General features: G+C 45.2%; 1 protein-coding gene and 1 long non-coding RNA gene across 4 annotated transcripts in view; one reads left to right on the plus strand and one right to left on the minus strand.

Annotated features, from left to right (window-relative positions):
* TNFAIP8L1 (TNF alpha induced protein 8 like 1) overlaps positions 1–3,441 on the minus strand; it is a 12,145-nt gene extending 8,704 nt beyond the window's left edge. The window contains exon 1 of one of the 2 annotated variants that reach the window (XM_042479201.1): positions 3,203–3,441. The gene's annotated coding sequence lies outside the window, so the exon portion shown is untranslated. Of the gene's footprint in view, positions 1–818; positions 1,184–3,202 lie in introns of those variants that run through there. The other variant, XM_042479200.1, reaches the window with a different exon arrangement.
* The window catches only part of LOC121936707, a 49,773-nt gene that overhangs the window by 4,391 nt on the left and 31,632 nt on the right, over positions 1–13,750 (plus strand). The gene's annotated exons all lie outside the window — the stretch shown is intronic.

Consider the following 13,750-nt stretch of genomic DNA (forward strand, 5'->3'; position numbering starts at 1 on the left):
AGAAGAGGAAGGGGAAAAGAAGAAGAGGATGAGGAAGAGGAGAAAGGAGGAGGAAGAGGAAAGGAGGAGAAAGAAGAGGAAGAGGGGAGAAGAAGGAGAGGAAAAGAAAAGAAAGAGGAGTAAGGAGGAAGAGGAGGAGATGGGAAGAAGAAGGAGAGGAAAACAAAGGAGAAAAAAGGAAGAGGAAAGGAGAAACAAGAAGAAAGGAGAAGAAAAAGAGGGGGAGAAGGAAGAGGAAAAGGAGGAGGAAAAAAGAGGAATTGGAGAGAAGAAGAAAAAGGAGAAGGAAGAGGAGGAGAGAAGAAGGAGAAGAGAAAAGAGGTGGAGGGGGATCGAGGAGGAGGAGGAGGAAAAGCAGGAGCCAGAGGAGGAAGAGGGCTTCAGTCTTATCCTTAGACCATCTGTTAATAATAATAGTAAATACAATGCAACAGCAATACTACCACCACCATTAACATTTATACTCCGTGCAAGGAGGAGGCTCTGCTCCAAGAGGAGACATACATATTTGCATTAATCCATGTATAGCATGGCTGAAAGTCTTTCAGGCCAGTAAAGTGGCCTTCAGAGCCGCTCATCGTGTGCTCCTTTTAACAAAAGTTTTATCAAAAGCAGAAAGGTCACAGCAGAGAACCACCACAACACCAAAAAACACATAGCTGTGCACATTTTTCCCCGCTGACATCCTTGCATCAGAGGGATTGGATTTTCGACTCTCCGCAAGTGCAGTTGCCAGATCTTGGTCTAAAACCTGGCCAGTCCTGCAAGATCCCTTCCGATCAATTCCCTCTAGATCCCATCTGCTTCCATCCCCTTACCTGGTTTCCTGCATCCACGGATCTGAGGCCTTGCAAAATGTGTGGGCGACCCCTCAAACAAAACAAAACAAATTCACCTCCTTCTCAATCCTTCTGGAAAAGCAAAAGGCAGCTCCTTTTCTTGCAAGGCTTTGTTGCTGTTTGCTTTCAAGAAGAAAAGTAATCTGTATATGTAGCAATGCTATATATTAATGTATATATATTTTTTCCTCTTTTAAAAAGCCAGGAGATGTTTGGAGGCTGCAGCCTGGTTGGAATCCGCACTGGTGCCTTGGATCCAAAGTTGAAACTCGAAGCTTTTAAAACACACACCAAAAGAGACGGAGAGATAAAGTTTCAAATTCAAAGAGAAGTTGAGATCAAAGAGGCGGGGGAAAGGAGGAGGATGACAGCCGAGGCGGCCAATGGCAGCTCACCGCTACCTATGAAGCGACCAATGGGAAGCAGGTGAAAGGTTGGAAAAAGTGGAAGAAGGGAGGAGAGGAAAGGAGGGAGGAATTGCTTCTTTGAATGAGGCCAGATTGGGCTCAAAAGGAAGGAAGGAAGGTGAAGTTCAGGAAACACTGTGCAAGCAAGTCACTAGAAGAAGCCAGAAAGCCAACATGGTGTTTTGGTTTCTCTTGCAGCCTCTTCTAGTAACTGTAACTATTTTTGTAGTTCCTTTGGTAGTTACAGGGGTGTGTCAGATTGCAGGTGTGAGTTACTAGAAATCAGCAGCGTTTTAGCATTTTGGTCCACATGTCCCCCTCGCCAAAGGAACGAAAATGTATCTGCTATCATATTATCAGAATTATTACTAATGCGACTATCAAACGTATCTGTCCACTGTCATCAAAACTAATATTAATACAACTATCAAAATATTTAACTACTATCATCCAAACTACTAATGCAACTATCAAATGTATCTCTCTGCTATCATCAAAACTAATACTAATATGACTATCAAAATACCTCTCTACTTTCATCCAAACTAATACTAATATGACTATCAAAATATCTCTACTATCATTCAAACTAATACTAATACAAATCGAAATATCTCTCTACTATCATCCGAACTAATATTAATACAACTAGCAAAAATATCTCCACTATCATCAAAGCTACTAATATGACTATCAAAAGTATCTCTCTGCTAACATCAAAACTAATGGAGGGGGTTAAAATGGGGTGCGCCTCCCTTCAAGCCAATAGGGCTTGAATATGCGCGATTTCCCATTTTTGCAAGGGAGGTCCTGAACGGATCCCCCATAAAAATGGAGGGAGGAATGTTTATATGCTGAACATTATCATATACAGTATATACTGACCATGGAGGATCTGTATAAATTAATATTGACCAAAGTGGGGACCGTGGTCAAGAAATCATAAGGCTGAGAATGCAGAGGCTAGCGATGAAAGAACTAGACAAGATCCTAAAGGGTAAAGATATACAACTGAGCATTAAAGTTAGACTCGTCCGAGCCAATGTGTTCCCCATTATTGTGTAGGGATGCGAGAACTGGACAGTGAAGAAAGCCGATAGGAAGAAAACTTATTTGAGATGTGATGCTGAAGAAGGGTGCTGAGGATACCGTAGATGGTGAAAAAGACAAACAAAATGGTCCCAGGACAGATCAAATCTGGAATCTCCTTGGAAGCCAAGATGATCAAGTTGAGGCTGCCGTACTTTGGTCCCGTCATGAGAAGAAAAGACGCATGAGAAAAGACAATAATGCTAGGAAAGGTAGAAAGAGAGAAGACCCCATGCCAGATGGATGTCATGATATTGAATTTCCAGGACCTAAGAAGAGCAGAGGAGGACAAGGAGTCTTGGAAATGTCTCATAGCCATGAGTTAGGTTTGACTCAAGGCAGGTAATAACAAAACTACATTGGCCAGTAGTGGTAACTAGTTGCTTTTGGAAGAAAGTTTCCAGCTCTGGCCATGGCCTTATCACATTGATGGAGGTCCACATAATAAAAAGTCCTCTAATTTATTATTTCCACTTATTCCAAAAGAAATTTCTACAAGGAATCCCACAAGGCCTGTATTGCAAAAGTAACACAACGCAGTTGGATCCGCGGTTTTCGGAGCAGAGCCTAGAAATTTGTTTCTTTGTACTACAGTGCCCAGTGTCCCCCACTACCATGTTGATGTTTTGGATGTTGTCCTCTAAAGCATAACTTCCCCAAGCTGAGGAAGGAAGGAGACCAAGTCTACAAAAGCTTCTGCTACAACATCTTTGGCACAGTTAGTCTCAAATGGTGTTACAAGAACCCTTAAACCAAGATGTGGTTAGGAGCCATGCTGTGAAAAACACCCGGATTAACTAGCAAATGAGAGAGGCAAGAAGCCATCTGCCATGCTCAGGAGATGTGCCCTCCTTTCCTAAAACTCACCTCTGTGTCCCGCAAAAAAGAAAGCGGCAGCGGTGGCTTCTTTCCTCCAAAAATCTGTGCTGAAATTGCAGCATCGGCATCTGGGTTTCTCAGAGCCGGTGACGGTGCATCAACAGACCTATGCGCCAAAGCGCAGCCCAGCTGGAGGGTCACGTTCCCCCCACGGTGACCCTTTTTGTCTTCCGAGGCTGGCCGTTTCCTCCAACTTTGGGCCCTGTTTCCTCTCTGCTCAGCTCTCTCAGCTTTCTTCTTCGGTATGTGAGCTTGGCTTGCGCCTTTTCCTCGCCCACATCCTCGCATGAAGAGGAAACATTCATGAAACCGCCATGCGGGCTGAGCCCCCAGAACTCCACCTAAGAGATGGTGGAATTGGAGAGGAGGAGGAGGAATTTGCTCACTGTTGTTCCATCTCAATAGATGGGGAAGTCAAGGTTTTCCTTTCCAATCCTCATGAGTCAAGACATTGCTCTGAAAATCTATATTATTTTGCAACAAATGAATGCAGGATCACTCAGCCTCTGCTAGGAATGGAAGGAATATTCATTATCGGTCATTCTCATAGAGGGAAAAACTGAATTTACTACACCAAATGGAGGCATTAAAAACAGAGAATGGGTCCAGTGTGGTTTACTGGGTTGGACGCTGGTCTAGGACTGGAGACCAGGGTTCGAATCTGCTCAGCCATTAAACTGAGTGGGTGACTTTGTGCAAGTCCCAATCTCAGCCTCAGAGGAATGCAACTGCAAGCCTCCTCTGAAGAAATCTTGCCTATTATTATTATTATTATTATTATTATTATTTCCTGCCTTTCTCACAGTATAGGGACTGAAGATGGCGAAGGTTTGCCTCAGGATTGCCATAAGTCAGGAATAACTTGGACACACAACAACAACAGCAAAGGTTTGCTTAAGGTTGGCCATAGGTTGGAAAAACATGAAGACAAACAACAACAGCAACACACCAGCAATTCTCGTACACATAGGCTGCAGTGCAACATACCTTCAGTGTAGCATATAAATACCTACATGTGGAGATATGCAGCACCAGTGCTATGCAGCTCCCCTGCAGAAGAGCAACATTGTACTACACATGCCAAGGACTAAGTGTCATTGTACAACCAACATCACACAGGATGCAGCTGCAATTTGCAACCACAATACACAATGCTTAACCACAATGTTCCTGGTTATTGCATGTGCCACCCTACGTCTGCTGATCTCAGCAGAACGCAACCATTGCAGCATGGCAAACAATTTCCCCTTCAAACGTAACACGACTTATGTGTGGGTATCTCAATAACAGATTGCCAACACACTTTGGAGGGAGCAAAAGACACAAGTTACTCCTATGAAAGAGTACTGAGCCTGTTCAGCCATGAAACCCACTGGGAGACCTTGGGCAAGTCACATGCTCTCAGCCTCAGGGGAAGGCAAACCTCCTCTTAACCAAGCTTGCCAAGAAAACCCAGGATAGAGCCACTTTAGGATGGCCATAAATCAGAAACGACTTGAAGGCACACACAACCACCACAACTCGAAAAACTCTTGGAAGATTGAGGCATACCTCGATGGATGCAATTAACCATCCTTACCACCTGGTGGCACTCTTGTAAAACATTCCAAACCTTCCCCTGAACATACTGGGATATGGGACAAGTGACTTTCTGTTCATCGTTTTTATAAGGATTTCCCCACCTTTGCAAATTTCTTCACATACAGAAAGGGAAGAACTGGCGAGCGCAAGAAGAAGTGGGTTTCCAAGCCTTGTAGACGGGGGTAGCCATAGCGTGGGCCACTTATGGCCCCTATAAACCACATTAGTGGCCCTTGCAGACCCCACTTGCTCCCCCAAAACCTGAGGTTTTCTTTTAAACCAGCATGATTTTGGGTTGCTTTCCCACAAAGCCATACAAAAGCCCCCCAGCATGTGAAAATACAATTGGCCCTCCGTTTCCGTGGATTTTTTTTTCATCCATGGATTCAAGCATCCACGGCGTGAAAAGCAGGCCTTGGTTTTGCCATTTTATGTAAGGGTCACCATTTTACTATCCGATGCATTTCATGGGACATGAACATCCGTGGGTTTTGATATCCACAGGGAGTCCTGGAACATAACCCTAGCAGGTAGCAAGGGTCTACTATACTTGAAAGACTTCCACCTCACAAACACCTTGCAATTACATACTGACCCCAAACTATCAATTTTCCTTTGCAGTTCCTTGGAAAATCTAGGTCCAGGAAGATGTCCAAGCTGCAATCCTGCATTTTTATGGGAATCGTAGAACCATAGAGTTGGAAGTGGGTCTTAGAGATGTCTCATCCACAGGTTAATCCACATGAGTTGGGATCAACACATAGGCAGTTGACAACAACAGTAGCATCCGTGGCCATACGTTATCGCACAACCTCGTGTCTGTCCAGTGGCTGGTCTGTGGTCCATGTGTTGTTAGAGCGCTCCTTCTCATAGATGGGCAAAACTTGTCCATACCTCCCAGTCAACAATCACAAGCAGTGCCGTGAGTTACCTCTCTGGACTTCAGTAATGTGTTTGTTGACGAGTAAAGGAAATGCTGTCTATCCATGGGAGATCCATTCCCATAGTTACTGTGGAGAAGCTGAATCCATGGTTCACATAACAGTGAATGCTAAATTTCCAGCAGAAGTTGACCACAATCATGCTGTAGGACCTGCTGATGCATTGCAAGACTACCTCTCTAGGCATTTGGAGGTTATCCAACGCAACTCTGTCATCATCATCCAGAAGAAGTTGACCATAGAGTCATGTTGTAGGATGTGCTGATGCGTTGCAAGACCACCTCTCTAGGCATTTGAAGGTTCTCCCGCGCAATTCTATTGTCATCAACCAGCAGAAGTTGACCACAGAGTCATGTTGTAGGACATGCTGATGCATTGCGAGACCACCTCTCTAGGCATTTGGAGGTTATCCAGCGCAACTCTGTCATCATCATCCAGTGGAAGTTGACCATAGAGTCATGCTGTAGGATGTGCTGATGTGTTGCAAGACCACCTCTCTAGGCATTTGGAGGTTCCCCAGCCCAACTCTGTCATCGTCCAGTGGATGTTGACCATAGAGTTGCCATGGAGGATCTCCAGATGCCTAGACAGAGCTCCCCCCCCAATGAATATGGGAGTGGCACTGCTGCCCTTTTTGAAAAGGTTACTCTCCAGGTTCTGTTCCTGGTTGGGAAGTTGACCCTACAATTGTGCTGGACGGCATCCAGATGCCTAGTGTCATGAGCCAAGAGCTGCAGGACTGGGACCTGAAGGAAGAGTCCAATGCGGAGACTGAGGAAGGGACCCAGGCAAGTCTTCCAGAGAGGGAACAGCTTGCAGCTCTCCCTGTTGAAGAGCTTCAGCTAGCTTCTCCTGTGGAATTCCAGCCTCAGCCATCAGGACAAGGGCAAGACTCACCTGCAGCTGATGAGAAAGAGGACAGAGCTGGGATCTTAAGACCTCCATCAAGGAGGAGGAACGAAAGGAGCCAACAAAAGATAGAGCTAAGCAGCAAACTCTGATTAGAACCAGGCTATTTAAGAGCTGAGTTTGCTTAAGGAGTTGCTGGCCAGCATTCCTGTTCCCTGACTCCTGCATTTCCTATTTCAGACTTCCTGGCTTCCTTGAACCTTGCACCGTGTTGATCTTGATTCCTGTTGCCTCCCTTGACTGACTGCTTGACCAACGCCTTTCTCTTAATGGACTGTCACAGGCAAGGATGCTTTCTATCTGCTTAGGATTACCTGGTTGGGAGTTGACCATAAAGTTGTCCCAGAGGATCATCAGACACCTAGAGAGACCTCCCCCCCCCCCCAAAAAAAAAGTGTGTAAGTTAAACCGCAGTTATGGATCTCAGAAATACAAGGTTTGGACTGCTGTTCTTTTTGGAAAAGTTACTCTCCAGTCCAAAAGTCTCATGTCAGCTGCTGGAGAGAAGACTTGGATGACGCATTGAATGGGAAATTGGATGGGGAAATTCAATTCAGTGCCGTTTAGTACATTCTTAAACCCATCTCCCTCCATCTCTCTCCATCTGTCCTCTCTTTCTCAGCCTCCATCGCACTCCCAGACCCCTTCCACACTGGCTTGGAGGCCCAAAGCCGCACTTCACAAAAAACTAATTTGGAGCAGCAGCGTTTAAAGGGATTAAAGCCAAGGATTAATAGCCGGATTAAAAAAGGAAGCTCAGCTTGAAACGGAGCTGGGTGAAGGAGTTTGAAAAACGTTGTCCGTGTTAACAGGTTTCCCGACCTTGTGCTCAAATATGCCCCAAGGTGGACTGGATTAAGAATTTAAATGGTGCTCTTTGCTAGCTTCAAAGCGGCGAAATTTGGGACGGAGCTGAAAGTTTTTGCAACCTGACTATGGGGTGAGATTAACTCTAGGGAACGAGGGGAGTCCTTGGTGAAATGTGCCAAGATCCAGACTTAGTTCATTTATTTCCTGCCTTTCTCACAAACTGGGATTCAAGACTTCCAAAATGGCCACTTCTCATATATTGATTTAATGTATATCCCGCCGTTCTTCCAGGACGAGACTCAAGGCGGCTCCCGTCAAGAGAAGAGCAAAGGACATTAAAAGCCTGTTTGCAACCGTAGTTCAAAAACAACCAAATTAAAAACGCGAAATCCCAACAATGGCAAGTCACACTCTCTCAGCCACAAGATGGCCAAGACCCACTGAACAAATCTGGTGTGAGGGACCCCATAATCGCGCGAAACTACAGATCCATGAATTGGATAGCCTGGAGCCACGGCGGCTAAAGCGGTGCCAAACTGCATCAGTTCTGCAGTGCAGATGCAGCCTTAAATGAACAAGGCACGCAACAAATAAAATGGAACTGAGGAAAGCGGCCACTAGGGGGCAGCCTTCTCCTGTCGGTTTCAATGATTGTTGTTCAAGCCTTGGGCTCATTACGTTGCAGAAGCAAAGCAGAGCTAGTTAGGCTTCTCATGTATTTTTGCAATCCTGCAAGGCAAGAGGAGAGAGAGAGAAAAGGCATAACGTCTCCTTTTCTTCTCCAGCGTTCTTGTCTCCTCACTGTCAGTTTAATACAGACGTCCCCCTCGCTTCGCCTGCCTCCCACCTGCCGCCTTGTCTCTTTGAGATCACTTTACATCGGAAAATGTGTCCATAATTCCAAGGGAAGGGGAAAAAAGAGGTTGCTGGAGAAGGTTGGGGGGTGGTAGGAGAGAGAAAGGAGACGGATCTGACCCACGGCTCAGTCAGGAAGGAAATATCGACACCGGCATGCCTCCCTCCAGAGGAGCCGCACACCTGTTCCGGCAGGTGCAGGAATGTCGAATGTGATCTCCTCAGATTGAGAGGCTAAAAATAAACCCCAAGCTTGGTTTTCTTTTGTTTTTGTTGTGGTGAAGCCCATACACCCCCCCCCAACCTTTTCCAGCAACCTCTTTTTACCCAGGAATTATGGACACAATTTCTGATGTAAAGTGACCAGAGCAGCCATGGGGTTCACAACAGATCATCCCTCCAAAACCAGCTTTGGGCACATTGGGTCACCTTGTCCAGATGAACCTACCTTGGAAGGTTGTTAGGGAAGATCAAGCCTGGCCTGCAATCCTAAAACCATAGAGTTGGAAGGGACCTCAAGGTCCACCAACTGGATGACTCTTGAGGTCCCTTCCAACTCTCTGATTCTTGTCTCTTTGAGATCGGACTCAACCACCTTCTGCTGTGCAGGAAGACACCATCCAAGTCCTCCTGACATATGGCCACCCAGCCTCTGTTGGGAAACCTCCAAAGAAGGAGACTTCACCATCCTCTGAGGCAGCGTCTTCCACTCTCAAAACAGGCAGTGCTTCCTAATGTTTAGGAGAAATCTCTTTTCATGTAGCTTGAGCCCATTGCTCCATTATGTCCTAGTCTCTGGAGCAGTGAAAAACATTGCTCCATCCTTGACGTGACATCCTTTCCAATATTTAAGCAAGGCCATCATGTCACCCCTTAACCGTCTCTTCTCCAGGTTAAACATACCCAGCTCCCTAAGATGCTTCTCATAGGGCTTGGTGGCTTCCAGAACATTCGCCATTTTGCTGAATCCCTGGCTGAGATTCTGCATCAGGGTTGAGGGGTTGAAATTTGTTGGAACCTTTTGCACTTTGAACTCAGTTTGCAGCAATGGGATTAAGCTGGGGACAAAGGGAGAAGGGGGGGGCGAGAAAGCAGGACATTTTGTAAGTAGCTGGAAAATTGGGGTGGCAGAGGATTCAGGACAGCCAAATTGAGACAGTGGGAGGGTATGTCATTTAGGACATGGTTCTTCAAAGTCTGGCTTCAAAATCATGTGATGAATTAGGATTTCCACCTCTTGTTTTTAATCAGAGATTCCTCAACTTTAGTATTGATAAGAGAGGGTCGGGAATGTGCATCTCATGGGCCTCTTGTGACCCCAGACTCCATTTTTGTGGCCCCTGAAGTCCCCTGGTGGCTACAAAGCCTCTGATTTCTAGGCAGATTCAAGGGTTGCACCAAACCACACATATATGGACACACACACACACACAGAGTCCACAAATGTAGTGCTTAGCTTTTCCCCACTACCACAGCCCCCAACTGCTCCCTTCCCTGGGTGGATAGACCCAAAAATATGGTCTAGAAGCTGGGGCATAGTTGCCTGCTCCTGCCTTATGTGGTAGGCATACATTAGCACGGTCCTCTCTCCATGATGAGGAGAGCTTTACCTGTTGAATTTGGCTGGTGGCAAAGGGGCAGTTTCACAAGGAATGCCCCCAGTCCCAGTTTTCCAGCCACTTTGGTGAGCTAGGACGGTGGGATTTGAGCCCTGCTCCTTCAAAGCTTAACCCACCGCTCTGGCCTCAATATTGCTTGAATGCTGAGAACAAAAATTTAAAAGTCTTGACATGGTTTCTGGTAGCAAAAATAATTCACAGCTCTATCTTTAGGCGCCTGAATAGGACGGCCGAGGAACGCACCTGCTTCCGAGGCTGTGCCAATTGAGGTTAAATGGAGAATGAAAAGACAGGAAAGACATTTTTGGAAAGGAGAAATGAAATCTGGGGCAATTTATTTTTTTGCTTCACTTTCCTTCCCTTCTTTCCTTCTTTTTCTCTCTCTTCATCCCTTTTCTTCTCCTGTTCCACCTACCTCTTTCTTTCTTTCCCCGTGGTTATCCTAATAATCTGTTTCACAATACTCAGTTTTCCACTGAAATTACATTTCTTGGGCTTCTTTCCTTCCTTCCTTCATTCCATCCTTCCTTTTCCATCTGGTTGTCATCCTCACCATCTTTCATAATACCCAATTTTCAGTCAAAATGACATTTCTTAAGTTTCCTTCCTTCCTTCCTTGGGCTCCTTCCTTCTTTCCTTCCTTTTCCATCTCCTGGTTCTCATCCTTATCATCTCTTTCACAATACCCAATTTTCAGCTGAAATAACATTTCTTGGGCTTCCTTCCTTCCTTCCTTCCTTCCTTCCTTCCTTCCTTTCTTCCTTCCTCTCTTCTTTTCTATCTCCTGGTTGTCATCCTCATCATCTCTTTCACAATACCCACTTTTCAGCTGAAATGATATCTCTTGGGCGCCTTCCTTCCCTCTGTTCTCATCCTCACCATCTCCATACCCAATTTTCAGCCCAAGTGCAGCTTCTTGGGCTCTTCTCAGTGTATCTAGGTCAGCCTCCTGATCTCTCCCTCCATTGCTCAGTTTGTTCCAGCATCAGTGTTTGTCAGGTGAACCTCCTGTCCTCAATTGCCCTTAGATCTCAGGCCCACCTGCAAGGTCTGCAGTCCCAGAATTGTCCCCAGTGTGCTTCCAGCCTGGAGTGGATGCCAGCTTCATTGAGTCCTTTCAGTGAGACACTTAGGAAGAAGGACTTTGGGGTCCAGGTCATTGGGACAGAGGGGAGGAAGGGGAGGAAGAAGACCATTGCTTGCTGCAAATCTCTCTGCTTGGTCTGAGAAATCTGTTTCAAGGGAGGGGGAGCAGAAGAGGGAGAAGCATGTTCTAGTTGCTAAGGAACCATCAAAAGGCAGCTTATGGCTTCCACATTGGGGGTACGGTGAATCCGCTCTCGGTTTTATATCAGACTTTAAACGTTCTCCAAGGCGATGACAGTAAGAGCTGTTTGATGGTAGAAGACGCTGCCTTGGAGAGTGGTGGAGTCTCCTTCTTTGCAAGATTTTGAGCAGAGGTTGGATGGCCATCTGTTTGGAGAGCTTTGATAGTGTCTTCCTGCATGGCAGAATGGGTGACCCTTGGGATCCCAGTGGCATCACAAGGGTTGGCGTCACTTGATGCAGTAACTCATGGCGTCACCCCCACATTGATCCCCCATACCACACCATACAGTATCCTTAATCATGTTGTTTTGCAGTAATGTGACTCACAAATCGTAATTCCCGTATATCGCTGAACGTAATGGCAACAGCAGTGACATAACTAGAAAAATAAATTATACCTTTAAATTACAATAAGATACACACAGGCTACACTCATCCCTCATATTTGCAACTTTGATATTTGTGGATTTGATTAATCACGGGTTTGATTAATATGCTTTGTCTAGGAATATCTAGGTCCTCCAGTGCAACTCTATGGTCAACTTTACCTAACTGTTGCACTGAAAGACCTAGAGATTCCTGGAGAGAATTCTCTACTAGGCATTTGTCGCTCCTCCAGCACAGTTCTAACAGAGTTGCACTGGAGGACCTAGAGATCCCTAGAGAGGTGTCCTCTCAGGTAAAAATATGGCGTTTTTGTTATTTGCGGGTTTTTCCATATTCACGGGGGTCTTGTGCCCCTAACCCTAGCGAAGATGGAGGGACAAGTGTACATGCACATAGTTTCATGCAGTTCAAGTGCACATTGTTTCAAATGCACATAGTTTCATGCAGTTCAAGATTTGCTAAGATGTGATGTTTTCAAAGAAAAATGTAAAAGAATAGTTTTGAAAAAACCCAAAATTTCATTTAAAAATAACCCCCGCGGCCTCTCCTTTCTCTTCCCACCAAACCTCACCCCACTCCCACCATCTCTTCCAGTGCTATCCAGTGTTTTAAAGGGATGCAGGCAAAAATCAGAGCCTGTTTTTGGCCAAAGGTAGATGTTTGGGGAACAGTGGTGTCACCCCACTTTAGAGTATCACCCGTTGTGGTCCGAAGCCCTCGCACCCCAATTGTGTCATTTGTGTGGCCTATAGGCCTCTATTTCCCCGACCCCTTTCTTAGTTCATCCTGTGCCACCAAACTGCTGTCAGGATAAAACCGTGCGCCTTGAATCCTTTTCAAGAAGCGCCGAATAGAACGAAATTGATATCTGTGGGCAATTTTAAGTTGTTTTTCCTCGGGTTCATTTTCCTTCTTTGTTCTTTCTTCCCTTCCCTCCCTCCCTCCTCTCTTCTCCTCATCCATTTAAACATTAACATTTGAGGGGAAATTACAGTCTTTAATCAGTTCTCTTTTTTTTAAACCAAAAAAAGAGAAAAAATATTTACATTTTCTGAGAGAACGAGACAACAATTATTTAATGACAGAGAGAGGAAAGGCATCGTCATTTATAAGTGCTGGAAATGTAAACTGTCAGCTCCGGCAAGTCAAAATATAGAACAAATATCCTTAAATAAACAGACCAGGCCTGCTGTTCCTATTTATTTTGTGTTTATAGCAGAATGGCTAATGCAGACGTGATTCGATGTGCTTGCTTAATTCATTTGCTAATAAGATATCATCATTGTAGTGCTCCACTTCTCGGAAATCAAGGGATGGCTTTGAATTTTGAACAAGTCCTCTTCCAAAGCCCTTTTGCATGTCCCATCATCTTGGGAGCGTACCCTCCAACATTTTCACAGATGAAAGCTGGGACCTTTGTGACCAAGAAATGTGGTCAAGATGGCAAAAGTTACTAATGAGGAAGAACACGAAAGCTACCAAAGACTGCAGCCGTTTGCTTTTTCCTGAGCTTGAAGGGATGGATGGTGGCTTCCATGTCAGGTGTGTCATCCAGAAACTTTATTTTCTCTCCAAGGTGCTGATATTTTTTGGGGGGACAGAGTTAAAAATAGGAGGAAGGAACATTAACAACCTAAGATATGCAAGTGACACAATGCCATTAACAGAAACAAAGACCTGAAGAAAGTCAAGAAGAAGAAGAAGAAAGACACTAAAAGCACTTACCGAAGAAGGCCAAGGGGGAAGGTGCCAAGGTCGGATGAGTGCTGAACATTAAAGAAACCAAAAATTATGACCGTGGAAGATCTACATGAATACATCCTAGACATGGAGAAAATTGAAACAGTCAAAGAGTTCACACCCCTTGGCTCAAATATTGATCAGAACAGAGATTGCAGTCAAGAACTCAGAAGAAGACTAGGATTGGGAAGGGCAGCTATGAAAGAAGTGGACAAGATGTGACTCTGGAGACCAGGATTTGATTCCCAGCTCAGCCATGAAACCCACTGGGTGACTTTGGGCAAGTGATATGTTCTCAACCTCTGAGAAAGGCAATGGCAAGCCTCCTCTGAAAAGATCTTGCCAAGAAAACCCCATGACAAGGT

Source organism: Sceloporus undulatus, chromosome 7 (genome assembly GCF_019175285.1).
Source record: "Sceloporus undulatus isolate JIND9_A2432 ecotype Alabama chromosome 7, SceUnd_v1.1, whole genome shotgun sequence".
Classification (NCBI taxonomy): Eukaryota; Metazoa; Chordata; class Lepidosauria; order Squamata; family Phrynosomatidae; genus Sceloporus; species Sceloporus undulatus.